The following is a 15,201-nucleotide window of genomic DNA, read 5'->3' as shown; positions in this document are numbered from 1 at the left end:
TTTGTTGGTTGTTTCCTTTGCTGTGCAGAAGCTTTTTAGTTTGATGTAATTCCATTTGTCTATTTTTGCCTTTGTTGCCTATGTTTTTGAGGTCTTACACAAAAAAATTTTTGCCCAGACCAGTGTCCTGGAGTGTTTCCTCAATGTTTTCTTCCAGTAGATTCATAGTTTCAGGATTTAGATTTAAGTCTTTAATCCATTTTTATTTGATTTTTGTTTATGGTGAGAGATAGGGGTCTAGTTTCATTCTTCTGCATATGGTTACCCAGTTTCCCAGCATCATTTATTGAAAAGACTGTCCCTTTCTCCAACGTATGTTCTTGGTTCCTTTGTTGAAAATAAGTTGGCTGTAAGTACATGGATTTGTATCTGGGTTCTCTATTCCGTTCCATTCAACTGTTTGTCTGTTTTTATGCCAGTACCGTACTGATTTTGTTGCTATAGCTTCGTACTATATTTTGAAATCAGGTATTATGCTATCTTCAGCTTTGTTCTTTTTGCTCAGGATTGCATTGGCTATTTGGGGTCTTTTGTGGTTCCACGTGAATTTTAGGATTTTTTTTCCTATTTCTGTGAAGAATTTTTTTTTTGTGAAGAACGTTATTGGTATATTGATAGGAATTGCATTGAATGTATAAATTGCTTTGAGTAGTATTGTCATTTTTTTGTTTCTTTTTTTGAGACAGAGTCTCGCTTTGTTGCCCAAGCTGGAGTGCAGTGGTGTAATCTCAGCTCACTGCAACTTCTGCCTCCTGGGTTCAAGTGATTCTCCTGCCTCAGCCTCCTGAGTAGCAGGGGCTAGAGGTGCCTGCTGCCACACCTGGCTAATTTTTTGTATTTTAGTAGAGACTGGATTTCACCCTGTTGCCTAGGCTGGTCTCGAACTCCTGAGCTCAGGCAATCCATCTGCCTCAGCCTCCCAAAGTACTCGGATTACAGGCATGAGCAACTGCGCCTGGCCAGTAGTATTGTCTTTTTAACAATACCAGTTCTTCCAGTCCATGAGCATGGACTATCTTTCCATATTTTGGTGTCCTCTTCATTTTTTTTCATCAGTGTTTTATAGTTTTCCTTGTATAGATCTTTTACTTCTTTGGTTAAATTGGTTCCTGTGTATTTTATATTCTTTGTAGCTATTGTAAATGGGGAAAAATTGTAAATAAAAAAATGCGTTTTGATTTCTTTTTCAGATTGTTTGCTGTTGATGTATATAAATGCTACTGATTTTTGTATGTTGATTTTGTATTCTGGAACTTTACTGAATTTGTCAGTTCAAATAATTTTTTGGTATAGTTTTTAGGATTTTCCAAATATAAGATCACATTGTCTGCCAGCAAGTCTAACTTGACTTCTTCCTTTCTAGTTCGGATGCCCTTTATATTTTTCTCTCACCTAATTGCTCTGGCCAGGACTTCCAGAATTATACGGAATAAAAGTGGTGAAAGTGGGGATCTTTGTCTGGCTCCAGATCTTAGAGAAAGGATTTTCAATTTTTCCCCATCAAGTATGATGTTGGCTTTGGGTTTGTCTAATATATGGCTTGTATTATTTTGAGGTATGGAATACACCCAGTTTGTTGAGCGTTTTTATCATAAAGGGATGTTAAATTTTATTGAATGCTTTCTCAGCATCTATTGAAATTATATGGCTTTTGTTCTTGGTTCTGTAAATGCAATGTATCACATTAACGTATCATGTAAATCAATGAATGTTTATTAATGTATCACATAAGTCAATAAATGTTTAATATTTCTTGATTTATGTATGTTGAACCATCCTTGCATTTCTGGGATGAATCTTACTTGAACAGGGTGAATGATCTTTTTAATTTGTTGTTGAATTCAGTTTGCTAGTATTTTGTTGAGGATTTTTGCATCTACATTCATCAGTGATATTAGCTTCTCATTTTCTTTTTTTGTTGTGTCTGGTTTGATATCAGGGTAATGCTGGCCTCATAGAATGAATTTGGAAGTATTTCCTCCTTTTCATTGTTTTGAAGAGTTTAAGTAGAGTTGGTATTAGTTTTTCTTTAAATGTTTGGTAGAATTCAGCAGTGAAGCCACCTGGAGTTTTCTTTGATGGGAGACTTTATTATAGCTTAGAGCTCATTACTTGTTATGGGCTTGTTGATGTTTTCTTTTTTTCATGGTTCAATCTTGGCAGGTTCTATGTGTCCAATTTATCCATTTCTTCTAGGTTTTCCAATTTGTTGTTGTATAGTTGTTCATAGTCTCTAATGTTTCTTTGTATTTCTGTGGTCTCAGTTATGTCTCCTTTTGTTGTTTCTGATTTTATGTATTTGGGTCTTCTCTCTTTTTTCCTTAGTCTAGCTAAAGGTTTGTCAATTTTATCTTTTCAAAAAACTACTTGTTTTGTTGATATTCTCTCTCTCTATATATTTTTACCTCAACTTCATTTATTTCTGCTCTGATCCTTATTGTTTCCTCCCTTCTAATTTTGGATTAAGTGTGTTCTCGCTTTTCTAGTTCGTTGGGGCACATTGTTAGACTTTTTATTTGAAGTCTGTCTACTCTTTCTTTCTTTCTTGGTTTTGTTTCTGAGACAGAGTCTCGCTCTGTCACCCAGGTTGGAGTGCAGTGGTGCAATTATGGCTCTCTGCAGCCTCGACTTCCCAGGCTTAAGCAATCCTCCCACCTCAGCCTCCTATGTAGCTGGGACTACAGGTATGTGCCATTACAACAGCTAATTTTAAAAATTTTTGTAGAGATGAGGTCTCACTGTGTTGTCCAGACTGCTATCGAACTCTTGGCCTCAAGCAGACTTCCCACTTTGGCCTCCCAAAGTGCCGGGATTACAGGCATGAGTCACTGTGCCTGGCTTGTCTTTCTGATTTTTTGGTGAAGGTGTTTATTGCGAAAATCTTCCTCTTAGTACTGCTTTTTCTGTGTTCAATAGATTTTGGTATGTTGTATTTCCCTGTTCATTTATCCAAGAAATTTTAAAATTTTCTTCCTAATTTCTTCATTGACCCTTTGGTCACTCAGGAGCATGTTGCATGGTTTCCATGTGTTTGTGAAGCTTCTGATGTTTCTCTTCGTCTTGATTTCTAGTTTTATTCCATTGTAGCTAGAAAAGATACTTGATATGATTTCCACGGTTTTTTTTTTTTTTTTTTTTTTTTTTTTGAGACAGGGTCTTGCTTTGTTGCCTAGGCTGGAGTGCAGTAGCACAATGATGGTTCACTGCAGCCTTGACCTCCTGGGCTTACATGATCCTCCCCCCTCAACAACCTGAGTAGCTAGGACTACAGGTACATGCCACCATGCCCAGCTAATTTTAAAATTTTTTGTAGAGATGGAGTTTCACTTTGTTGCCAGGCTTGTCTCAAACTCCTGGCCTCAAGTGATCCTCCTGCCTCAGTCTCCCAAAATGCTGGGATTACAGGTGTAAACCACCATGTCTGGCCCGATTTCTACTTTTTAAAATTTACTCAGGCTGGCCACAGTGGCCATGCCTATAATCCTAGCACAGAGGCCAAGGCGTGTGGATCACTTGAGGTCAGGAGTTCGAGACCAGCCTGGCCAACACGGTGAAACCCTGTCTCTTCTAAAAATACAAAAATTAGCTGGGTATGGTGGCAGGAACCTGTAATCCCAGCTACTCAGGAGGCTGAGGCAGGAGAATTCCTTGAACCTGGGAGATGGAGGCTGCAGTGAGCTGACATCAGGCCACTGCACTCTGGCCTGGGTGACACAGCGGGACTGTCTCAAAAAAAAAAAAGTTATTGAGACTTGTTTTGTGGCCTAAGGTGTGCTCTATTATGGAATATGTTTCACGTGCTGATGAAAATAATGTGTGTTATGCAGCATTTGGGCAAATGTTATGTAGATGTTACTTAGGTCTATTAAGTATAGTGTGTAGTTTAATTGTGATGTTACTCTATTGATTTTTTTGTCTGTATGATTTGTCCATTACTGAGACGGTTCCCTACTATTATTGTATTGCACTCCATCTCTCCCTTCAGACTTATTAATGCTTGCTTTTGAAACTTGGGACCATCCTGTGTTGCATGCATATTTATAATTATTATATCCACCTGCTGAATTGATCCCTTTATCATTATATAGTAACCCCTTTTGTGTCTTTCTACAGTCTTATTTTGTATTCTATTTGATCTAAGTATAATGATTCCTGCCCTCTTTTGGTTTCCAGTTTCGTGAAGCATCTTTTTCTATCCCTTCACTTTCAGTCTATGCATGTCTTCATAGGTGATGTGGGTTTCTTATAGTAGCATGTAGTTGGGTCTTATTTCTTTATCTACTCAGTCACTCTACCCCTTTTAATTGGAGAAGTGAGTCCATTTACATTCTGTTTTATTATTGATAAGAAAGGATTTACTACTGCCATTTTGTTGCTTGTTTTCTGGTTATTTTGTACTTTTGTCTTCCTTTCTTCCTTTCTTATTGTCTTCTTTTGTGGCTACGTGATCTTCTTTGGTAGTATGTTTTAATTCATTGTTTTTTTACTTGCAGTGAATCGATTTTTTTTTTTTTTTTGCATTGTGGTTCCCATGAGGAAACCAAAAAATATATATCTTATAGATATAACAAGTTATTTTAAACAGATAACAACTAAACTTTGATCACAAAGAAAAGAAGACAAACAAAAAAAAGGAAAAAAAGACCATTTCTACACTTTAACTCTATCCCCCCATTTTCACTTTTAGTTGTCTGAATTTACATATATTTATATTACTTACCTCTTGACAGGTTGCTATAGCTATTATTGTTCATGACAAATCGATCCTGCCTGTTGTGGTAAACTGAGCACCAGAGAGACTGATACAGGGAATACAGGAGGATGTTTATTTAAGGTACACACCAGCTCAGTGGATTCACATCCAATTCACATCCATTGAACAAAAACAGAGTTTAGCTTATGTAGGTTAGCATATATAAGCAAAATAAAGGCAGTAAGTTTTACAGTGACAAGTCATGTAATCCATAGCATAACTGCTGACCTTGGCAATAACCTGTGGCCTTGTATGGCTAGTGGCCTAGCAACTGCATCGAAAGAAAAACAGGAACTTTGCAAATCCTACTAAATACAAGCATTGGCAAACATAGTCATAACTAATAGTACAATACAGGAGAGACAGTAAAGGAATTTGTTTTTCTTCTTTTAACCTTGCTTGGGGGTGTCCGGAGTTCATTTCTTAAGGCTAGGTCACCACAACCTGTGTCTATAGCCTTGCCTGCAGTAGAGAAAAACTTGTGTTTCTCACTTCACCTTTAAGTGCTGAATTTATTCACTTTTCTTGGAGTGAATAAATGCAGTACTTATTTTCATTATTATTTTTAAATTTCTGTCTCATGCCTATTGGACTTCATACTAAAATTGTGAGTGGATTGTATGCCACAATTACAGTATTAGAGCATTCTGGGTTTTTCTATGTATTTAATTTTACTAGTGGGTTTTATACTTCCATTTTTCTCACATTAGCAATTTTTTTTTCAGACTGAAGAAGTCACTTGAGCATTTCTTGTAAGATGGGTCTGGTGGTAGTGAATTCTTTTGGGGCTTTTTTTCTTTTGAGACAGGATCTCCCTTTCTGTCCAGGTTGGAGTGCAGTGGTGCAATGTTGGCTCACTGCAGCCTCAACCTCCTGGGTTCAAGCGACCCTCCCACCTCAGTCTCTCTAGTAGCTGAGACTACAGGGATGCACCACCACACCAGGCTAATTTTGTTTATTATTTGTATTTTATTTTATAGAGATGAGGTCTCACTATGTTGCCCGGGCTGGTCTCCAACTCCTGGACTCAAGTGATCCTCCTACCTTGGCCTCCCAAAGTGTTGGGATTATAGGTGTGAGCCACTGTGCCTAGCCTGGCATGTTAGAATCATAGAGGGAGCAATGACAAATATGATGTTTAGAGCCTGGGCAACATAGTGAGAACCCTGTCTTTACAAAAAACTAAAAAAATAGCTGGGTATGGTGGCTGATGTCTGTTGTCCCAGCTACTTGGGAGGCTGATGTGGAAGGATGGTTTGAGCTTGGGAGGTGGAGGCTGCAGTGAGCAGTGACTGCCACTCCAGAGTGGATGACAGAGAGAGAGCCTGTCTGAAAAAAAAGAGAAAGAAATGTTGTTTAACTTTCTTTGATTCATATTTGCATGAAAGTTTTTTTTTTTTTTTTTTTTTTTGAGAGTCTCACTCTGTCAGCCAGGCTGGAGTGCAGTGCACTACTGGGCTCAAGCGATCCTCCAACATCAGCCTCCTAAGTAGGTGGGACCACAGGTTCATGCCACCACACCCAGCTAATTTTTTGTATTTGTTGTAGAGATGGGGTTTCACCATGTTGCTCAGGCTGGTTTCAAACTCATGGGCTCAAGAGATGCTCAGTCTTGAACTCCCAAAGTGCTAGGATTGCAGATGTGAGCCAGCATGCCTATATTAATTTTGTTTTGGGTGGGGGGATTGAGAAAATCACTTTATTCTAATTAACTCTCAAACAATACAATTACAGCAGCTGGTTTAAGGAAACCACAGAAATATTTGTCCAGCCCAAAATTCTATACCATCTCGGTGAAATTCTATACAGTGAGAATACCCTCTTCCATTGTAATTCTGAAGCAGGAAAGATATGAATGACAGAGGAGAATTTTAACTGATGGTTTTATACTTTATACCTTTACTGTCAATTATATTTTATGCTAAATTAACGTGGTCATAAGAGCCATTTTCATTTCTTCAGTTTGGACTTGATTAGGCTATTTCATTTGCAAAACTGCACTGTTTCAGCACTTCACTGAAACCTCACAGAGTTTTATGTCATCCTGGTTCTGGGCATGCTCCAAAAACTGTTTGATCTCAGAAGCAAGGCCGCTGCTGCTGTGCTGGCTGGGTTCCCTGAGGTTCTTGGTAAGTGAAACCAGGCCTTGGAGGCTCAGCATTATTTCTTCCACTAAAACCCCCAGCGTGTGCCCAACAGTAGAGCCCGCAGCAATGCCAGCTGCAGTGGTTGCCATTTGGGCCATCAGAGCTAGCCACCAAGGTGCAGCAGCAGGAAAGCCAGTTGCAGAGGGTGGGGCTGCTGCTGGGGGCTGAGCCGTGGTGCTGGGCTGGGTGCAGTTCTCATCTCAGGTGCCCAGCTGGCTGGAGGGGCCGTGCAAGTGATGATGCGGCTTCCATGCAGCATTATGGCTGCACAGAGGCTCAGCCTGTGAAAGCCTGCAAAGAGCCCAACACCATAAATGTGTTATGAATATGTGTTTCAAAATTGTATGAGATATCGAAAAAGTTGGTATATCTTGGTACAATGTAGTGAATTGCTTTAATCTGATGCTTTTCTGCATAGAGCTTTTAGCTCTGTGCAAATCCTAGAGTGTTATGTCTTCAAGGATATTCATGGAAAGGACCAGGAATTGTACTCTTGAATAGAGGTTTCTGATAGCTTTGTAGATCATATCATTAGACTATGTAAAAGCTTACAGAACACTAATAAAAAACTGGTGTGTTCATGAAGATCACTAATTGTGTTAGTCCATTGCACTGCTATAAAGAATACCTGAAAGAAAGTGTAATTTATAAAGAAAAGAGGTCTAATTGGCTCAAGGGTTCTGCAGGCTGTACAGGAAGCATGGCTGGGGAGGCCTCAAGAAACTTTCAATCATGGCAGAGGGGAAGCAGGCACATCTTACATGGCCAGAGCAGGAGAAAGAGAGAGAGAGGAGGTGCTACACACTTTTAAACAACCAGATCTCATGAGAACTCACTCACTCTCATAAGAATAGCACCAAAGGGGAAATCTGTCCCCACAACCCAATCACCTCCCACCAGGCCCACCTCCAACATGGGATTACAACTTGACATGCGATTTGGGTGGGGACACAGATTCAAACCATATCACTAACTCAACATCAAGCAGAACAAGAATTGATTACATGGAACTGAACTGATGGAGAAGTGAAATGATTTTTATGTCTTTTTGTTTGAAACATTGCTGATTCTTTTCATGTTTTGTTTTGTGGAGTCAAGAAAACTTTATTTCTTTTGAGCTACTTGTAAGTCACAGAAATTGGGTAAAATATACCTTTATTAATTAATTAATTAATTTATTTATTTATTAAACAGAGTTTTGCTCTTGTTGCCCAGGCTGGAGTACAATGGTGTGATCTCGGCTCACTGCAACCTCTGCCTCCCAGGTTCAAGTGATTCTTCTGCCTCAGCCTCCCAAGTAGCTGGCATTACAGGTGCCTGCCACCACACCCAGCTAATTTTTGTATTTTTAGCAGAGGGGTTTCACCATGTTGGCCAGTCTGGTCTCAAACTCCTGACCTCAAGTGATCCACTCTCCTTGGCTTCCCAAAGTGCTGGGATTACAGGCATGAGCCACTGCACCCCGCCTAAAATATACTTTTGTGAGTAAATTGAGACATTTACCTTTCTCTCTACCTGATTTCTCCAGAATTCAGAAACTATTTGTGTGTTTTCTTACATTATGGCAATATAGTTATTTGCATAAGCTCAGTAAGAATCCATTTTTTTTTTTAACAGGACACAATTGGAGACACTTTTTTTTTTAAACCACCATTTGACGGGAATGACATATTTTCTGATATGACCAGATTGCTTTAAATAACTGAAGTTGACTTATAAAGCTGATAGACATGGGAAATGATCGGCCTGGTACCTTGTCTACACAGTTCTCTTACAAGGTTCCTGACCTTGTGGTAAGAAAAGAATATCAGTTTCTGGCCAGGTATGGTGGCTCACACCTGTAATCCCAGCACTTTGGGAGGCTGAGGCAGGTGGATGACGAGGTCAGCAGTTCAAGACCAGCCTGGCCAAGATGGTGAAACCCTGTCTCTCCTAAAAATACAAAAAAATTAGCCAAGCATGGTGGCAGGAGCCTGTAATCCCAGCTACTCTGGAGGCCGAGGCAGAGAATTGCTTGATCCCAGGAGGCAGAGGTTGCAGTGAGCTGAGATTGCACCACTGCAGTCCTGCCTGGGTGACAGAGCGAGACTCTGACTTAGAAAAAAAAACAACAAAAAAAAGGATATGAGTTTCTGACAGGCACAGGGACCTCAAGATATTTTGAGACCTAGAGAAGAGAGAAATTTATCTAGTTTGTACAGGTATGACAGGTACAGTCTGATGGTGAATCCTTGGCTTGGTCACTGCACTCCAGCCTGGGTGATGGAGTAAGATTCTGTCTCAAAAAAATGAAAAGATTAGCTCAGGGTGATGGCGCACAACTATAGTCCTTTTTAATCAGTGTTCTCACACACACACCTTTGGACACTTGGCTGATTATCTCTTTAGGATGAGCCCGTGGAAGGGCGCTCACTGGGTCACTGGATGTGTTCACAATGTGCTCCTTACCTTTCTGGCTGTGAGTCCCTTCCCTTAAATTTCTCATTACCCCAGGCCCCCCAGGGTGATCTTTTGAGAAAAAGGCCTGTCCCTGTCTTATCCTGTGTAAAACTTCCAAGGCTTCCCATTGCCTGCAGGGAAAGGTCCAAACTTCATCCTGGCCCAGCCTCTTGCCAGCCTTGGTGCTGCCCACTGGCTGGAGCACCACATCTCCACTTGGCCTTGAGTTCATCTGAAAAATGGGGACAGATTACACCATTCCCTTCACATTGCCAAGTGGCTAAAGAAGTGAGGAATTTAAGCATTTAGCACAGAGCCCGTCTCTCTGTAAGTTTTAGCTGATGGTGATTGAAACAGTGAACTCCCCATTGCCGAGACCAGCTTGGTCGGGGAGACCCTAACCCAGTGGCGCTAGAGGAATTAAAGACACACACACAGAAATACAGAGGTGTGAAGTGGGAAATCAGGGGTCTCACAGCCTTCAGAGCTGAGATCCCCGAACAGAGATTTGCCCATGTATTTATTAACAGCAAACCAGTCATTAGTATTGTTTCTATAGATGTTAAATTAACTAAAAGTATCCCTTATGGGAAATGAAGGGATGGGCCGAATTAAAGGAGTAGGTTAGGCTAGTTAACTGCAGCAGGAACACACTCTTAAAGACACAGATGGTTCATGCTTTTTGTTTGTGGCTTAAGAATGCCTTTAAGCTGTCTTCCTTCCTGGGTGGGCCAGGTGTTCCTTGCCTTCATTCCCGTAAACTCACAACCTTCCAGCGTGGGCGTTACGGCCACTATGAACATGTTACAGCACTGCAGAGATTTGTTTATGGCCAGTTTTGGGGCCAGTTTATGGCCAGATTTTGGGGGGCTTGCTCCCAACACCCCATTTTGAGTCCTTAATCTGTATTATCAGTAAATAACGTTCTTTTCAAATGATTGATGTAACTCCTGCAAGCTCTGCCTACATCTGCCCACTGGCAATTGACACTTCGTCCAAGCCCCACATAGGAGCACTTACAGTGGAGTGTGCTAAGAAAGGGTATCTCTTAGTCTTGGGCCACAGAAGGGAAATCAATATTTTAGTTCCGATAGGAAGGATGGAGAGGAGTTGGCCAGGACAAGAGTTGGGGCCCAAGTTAGGCAAGCGGAAGGAAGAGCCCAGGGCAGCTCCTGCATGGGTCCAGTTCTCTAGGTGATATGAAGCTTGGTAAGCAAGGGGCTAAGGAAGCCACTGGGGCAGAGCCACATGAGCAGGATTGGCAGAGGGAGAGGTGAGGATGACAAAGCAGGCAGGAAAGGGTGGAGGGCACCGTGGGTTAGGCAAGGAGTTCAGACAGTCGAGGAATGATGGAAAGCCAATGGGGGCAGCTTTGCTTTGGGATCCAACAATGACTGTTGGTACCCAGCTCTGCCATTTACTAGGTGAAGGACCAAAGACAAGTTACGTTCTCTGAGCCAATTTCCTTATCTATAAAATGAGAATAATAATTGTACCTTCTTTGGTGGTGAGGACTCAGTGCAATGATGTATTTGTAAAGGGCTCTGCATGTTCTGTGGACTCAGCAAATGTTAGCCATATATAAATAAATGCAGATTCTGGATCCAGCCCCCAAAGTAAGGAAAGACTCGCCCTCAGGTGCCCTTGCTGGAAAAAGCGGGATGGAAAAAGTGGGATTCTTTTATTTTTTGTAGAGTCTCGCTCTGTCATCTAGGTTGTAGTGAGTGGCGCGATCTCAGCTCACTGCAACCTCCACCTCCCGGGTTCAAGCAATTCTCCTGCCTCAGCCTCCCGAGTAGCTGGAACTACAGGTGCACACCACCACGCCCAGCTAATTTCTTTTGTATTTTAGTAGAGATGGAGTTTCACTGTGTTGCCCAGGCTGGTCTCGAACTACTGAACTCAGGCAATCTGCCCCACCTCAGCCTCCCAAAGTGCTAGAATTACAGGCATGAGCCACTGTGCCTGGTCATGATTCTTGATAAAGTGGCTTTGTAGGATTCTTGCCTAAAACTCGGCTCACCAGGCCGAGACAAGGCATAGTTGAAAGGAGGATGCAAAGGAGCCTGACTCCACTAGTCTAGGAGAGACGCTTGTCAGCTATTCTATCCTTAGCATCCAGAAGTGAGTGGCATGTAGTGGGGCTTCAGTCAATCATTGGTAAATTGGTAAATGAATGAACCATTCTGAGAAATTTTCTTAAAAAAAAAAAGGCCCTAATTGAATGAGAGAGATACATTTTCCTCCCTTAGCTTTCTAATTCCTGGAGTTAATAAATAGAAACATATATTTTCCCTAGAAAATAATACATTTGTTAAAACAGATTCAACCCACTTTCATTTTCTATGTCAACAAATGGTGAGGAAATAATGTTTTTAGTGTTCTAGATGATGTACTTTTCTAACATGCTTTTTATTTGTATGAAATAAAAACAGGATTATTTGGAAACAAATAGCTATCCAAAGTCACATAAAATACATCTCTCATATTTTGCTTACCGGTTTCTGGTGGCAGGTGTCAATCTAAGCAGTACATTAGAATCACTTGGGGGCTTTTAAAAATCCCAATGCCAGGACCACACTCAGGGCAATTAATTCAGAATCTCTGAAGCTGGGACCCAAGCACCTTCACTTTTCTTTTTCTTTTTTTGGTATTAACTTTATTCTATTTTCTGTATAACTTTAAGTACATAAAGTTTTATTTCCACAGGCCTCAGGAAATGGGTAGAAATCACAGGACAATCTCTTTTCCCACCAAAAAAGTTGCATATTTTGGTGTTTGTCCTAGAGGGAAAAAACTGAAATTTACATTAGCAGTGCTGTGCAAGATTCTTACATAAATCAAGACCTAAAAGCAGCTCGCAGTGGAGGTTTTGGTCCCCTGTTCAGGTGCTTGGACAGAAGCCATAAGCTGGTGAGCATGACAAGGAAAAGGAGGCAGTGAAGACAGGTGACAGGCACCTAGCAGGGAAGGAGGATTCAGGTGTGCCAGACTCTTGGAATGGCGTGTTGTTTTTCCTTTTTTTTTCCATCTCTGTAGGAAGGTGCTGGGTAGGGATCCCAGAGAAAGAAAGGGTCCAATACTTCTTTAACTGCCCTGGATGAAGGGCACTGCTGTAGCAGCTAGTACCGGAGACTCTCCTATCTCATGGTTGAGGCAGACCTAGGATAGAATAGTGAATAAAAGGAATGCTTATAGGAAACCATTTTGCATGGAATGCTACATGGCCAAGCCTCAGCCTTCAGTCCAGTGCAACCCTTGCCTCACTTGTCAATAGTGAAAAATTAGTTTGGTTAGAAGAACCAGCTGGAAACACACCAGCTTCTGCTACCTTCATGCTCATCGTTAGAAAAAGATTAACCAGTGTGAACATTCTGATCTGTTAATTCCTTGGACTGTTTTCCTCCCAATGGACTGTTTGTTGGTAGAATAACCTCCAAAACTCAAAGCTAAAATGCGTCATTTTAGCCTGGTCGGCAGTTCCTTAAGAATGGACTAGTGGTGTGGTTGAGCTGATATGGAAAAGCTACACCTTCCTGCAGAAGATCACCTGACCTGCTATCCCACTGCAAATCTCAGCCTGAGGTATAATTCAGTGAAGGCAGGTAGCGGTGCTTCTCAGAGCAGAGAAGCAGTTTTAAGAGCAGAAAGGTAGAGGAAATCTAGAAAAGAACCGTCTTGATACAAATTTATCCCATGGTATGAAGGGAGGGCAAAGAACCCAGTGGCACTTTGCTTATCCGGCAATTTCTGTCACTGTGGTGACCAACTTCTGCCCATTCCAGAGGGTCTTGAACTGCTCAGGAATGGGAAATTCATTAAAGTCACTGCCTATTGTAGGAATGAGGACGTTCATCTCAGAAGATTTGGTGCTATTTCACAATCCAGAGAATTCTTGCTCAGGTAAGCATGGCAGCCGTCTGTTTTATTGATTGAAATGGTTGGCACTTTACTCATTACCTAAACTTTGACATCCCTACTTGTTGGGAGCAAGCCCCCCCAAATCTGGCCATAAACTGGCCATAAACAAAATCTCTGCAGCACTGTGATATGTCCATAATGGCCCTAACGCCCATGCTGGAAGGTTGTGGGTTTACAGGAATGAGGGCAGGGAACACTCGGCCTGCCCGGGGTGGAAAACAGCTTAAAGGCATTCTTAAGCCACAAACAAAAGCATGAGTGATCTGTGTCTTTAAGAGTGTGTTCCTGCTGCAGTTAACTAGCCTAACCTATTCCTTTAATTTGGCCCATCCTTTTGTTTCCCATAAGGGATACTTTTAGTTAATTTAATATCTATAGAAACAATACTAATGACTGGTTTGCTGTTAATAAATATGTGGGCAAATCTCTGTTCGGGGCTTTCAGTTCTGAAGGCTGTGAGACCCCTGATTTCCCACTTCACACCTTTATATTTCAGTGTGCGTGTCTTTAATTCCTCTAGCGCTGCTGGGTTAGGGTCTCTCTGACCAAGCTGGTCTCCGCACCTACTGTTGATTATCTCCACAATGCCCACTATATCATCGAATACCAGACCAAATTTCTTACAGTTATCTACTGTAATGGAGTTAATTTTGCCCTTGATTTGCAATATTGTGTTGACACACTTGTATATGTAAGCTGTGTGTTTCAGCTCTGTGTCATCCATCACCAGGTTGGAAACATTTTCCTGATTTTCCACTCTCCGCTTCTTGCCCTCCAGTTCAAGTACAGCTGGCTCTTTCTTTGTGGCTGGTTTGGGGTTTAGGTGCAGAGAATGGCTTGGGGACACTGCATACTGGACCACTCTGAGCCTTCAGGGTAGGGTTCTTGTGAGTCTTCATGTCATCAGATACATGTTTCAGGGCATGTGTGATGCTCTTCCCCTGATTAATCTGCACAAACAGTGCTAAGAGGGAAGTGGACTCATCTGAGCCTGAACTGATAGAGACTAGCGGAGGAGGGGGGCCTGGTGGTGGGGGAGGAGTAGCTGATCCAGCAGAGGGTCAGATGGCAGTCCACTCAGTTCTTTTGCCACAGGCCCCGTTTTGCTCCAGGCTAGTCCGGTGGTATGGAACTCCTTAATGTAAGCCTGCAGCTCTGTCCATATACTTAAATAAGCTTTGACCCAGTCTACATGCTGCTTATCCACATCTTTGTACTCTTTAAGGACTCGGTTTGTATAAAACACGGCAGCATGATTCATTTCTTTCACATAAGGGCCAGGATTGGGAGCCATAGCCACCCAACCCAGGGCCTGGATACTTTCGCTGACAGCTGACAGGTGATTAAACAACTTGCTGCCTCGGTTCTTCTCCCGAAAGGTTATCACTTCTTTGATCTGTTCTGAGATGGGTGCCAACAAATCGGAAAGCTGCCGGCTGTTGACATTGAGAAGCTGTAACCAAGAGAGTTCACTTCAACTTCAAACCTGTGTGGACCATCTCCGCATCTTTCTGCACGTCTCCCCCAATCTCTTTACTGATCTTCAAGTACTCTGCCACAGGACAGGCAAGCGAGTCAAATGCCTGCGCATATGGAGCTGTTCCTGCTTTTGAAGGACTGTCTCCATATCTACGGTGCATGTCAGAGGTATGGGATACTGCCTCCAGGCAGCCCACTGCCCTGTCCAATTTTTCTACCAGATTTTGCATGTCAGTCATAATGTACCACCTCCCAATTGCGACCAGCCGCTCTCCACTTCCCGCACCTTCACTTTTCAAAGATTCCCAGGTGATGCCAACCTGCTCTGCGGATGGAGCCCCCTAAGACTCCCGAGCGACGCAGACTACGTTTCCCAGAGGCCTCCGCGGCCGCAGCCACTTCCGCTTCCGGTCCGCCACCGCGTGGGGCGGGAGCTGCACCAGCGGCTGGGTGGTCGCTACT

At 42.2% G+C, this 15,201-nt stretch overlaps 2 pseudogenes; both read right to left on the bottom strand.

Annotated features, from left to right (window-relative positions):
* Positions 1-6,726: 6,726 nt before the first annotated feature.
* LOC111531347 lies at positions 6,727-7,159 on the bottom strand (annotated as a pseudogene).
* A 5,762-nt stretch (positions 7,160-12,921) lies between these two features.
* LOC111531321 lies at positions 12,922-14,978 on the bottom strand (annotated as a pseudogene).
* Between the last annotated feature and the right edge of the window lie 223 nt (positions 14,979-15,201).

This window comes from Piliocolobus tephrosceles, chromosome 9 (genome assembly GCF_002776525.5).
Source record: "Piliocolobus tephrosceles isolate RC106 chromosome 9, ASM277652v3, whole genome shotgun sequence".
NCBI classification, from domain to species: domain Eukaryota; kingdom Metazoa; phylum Chordata; class Mammalia; order Primates; family Cercopithecidae; genus Piliocolobus; species Piliocolobus tephrosceles.
This window is presented reverse-complemented; position numbering and strand designations above follow the sequence as displayed.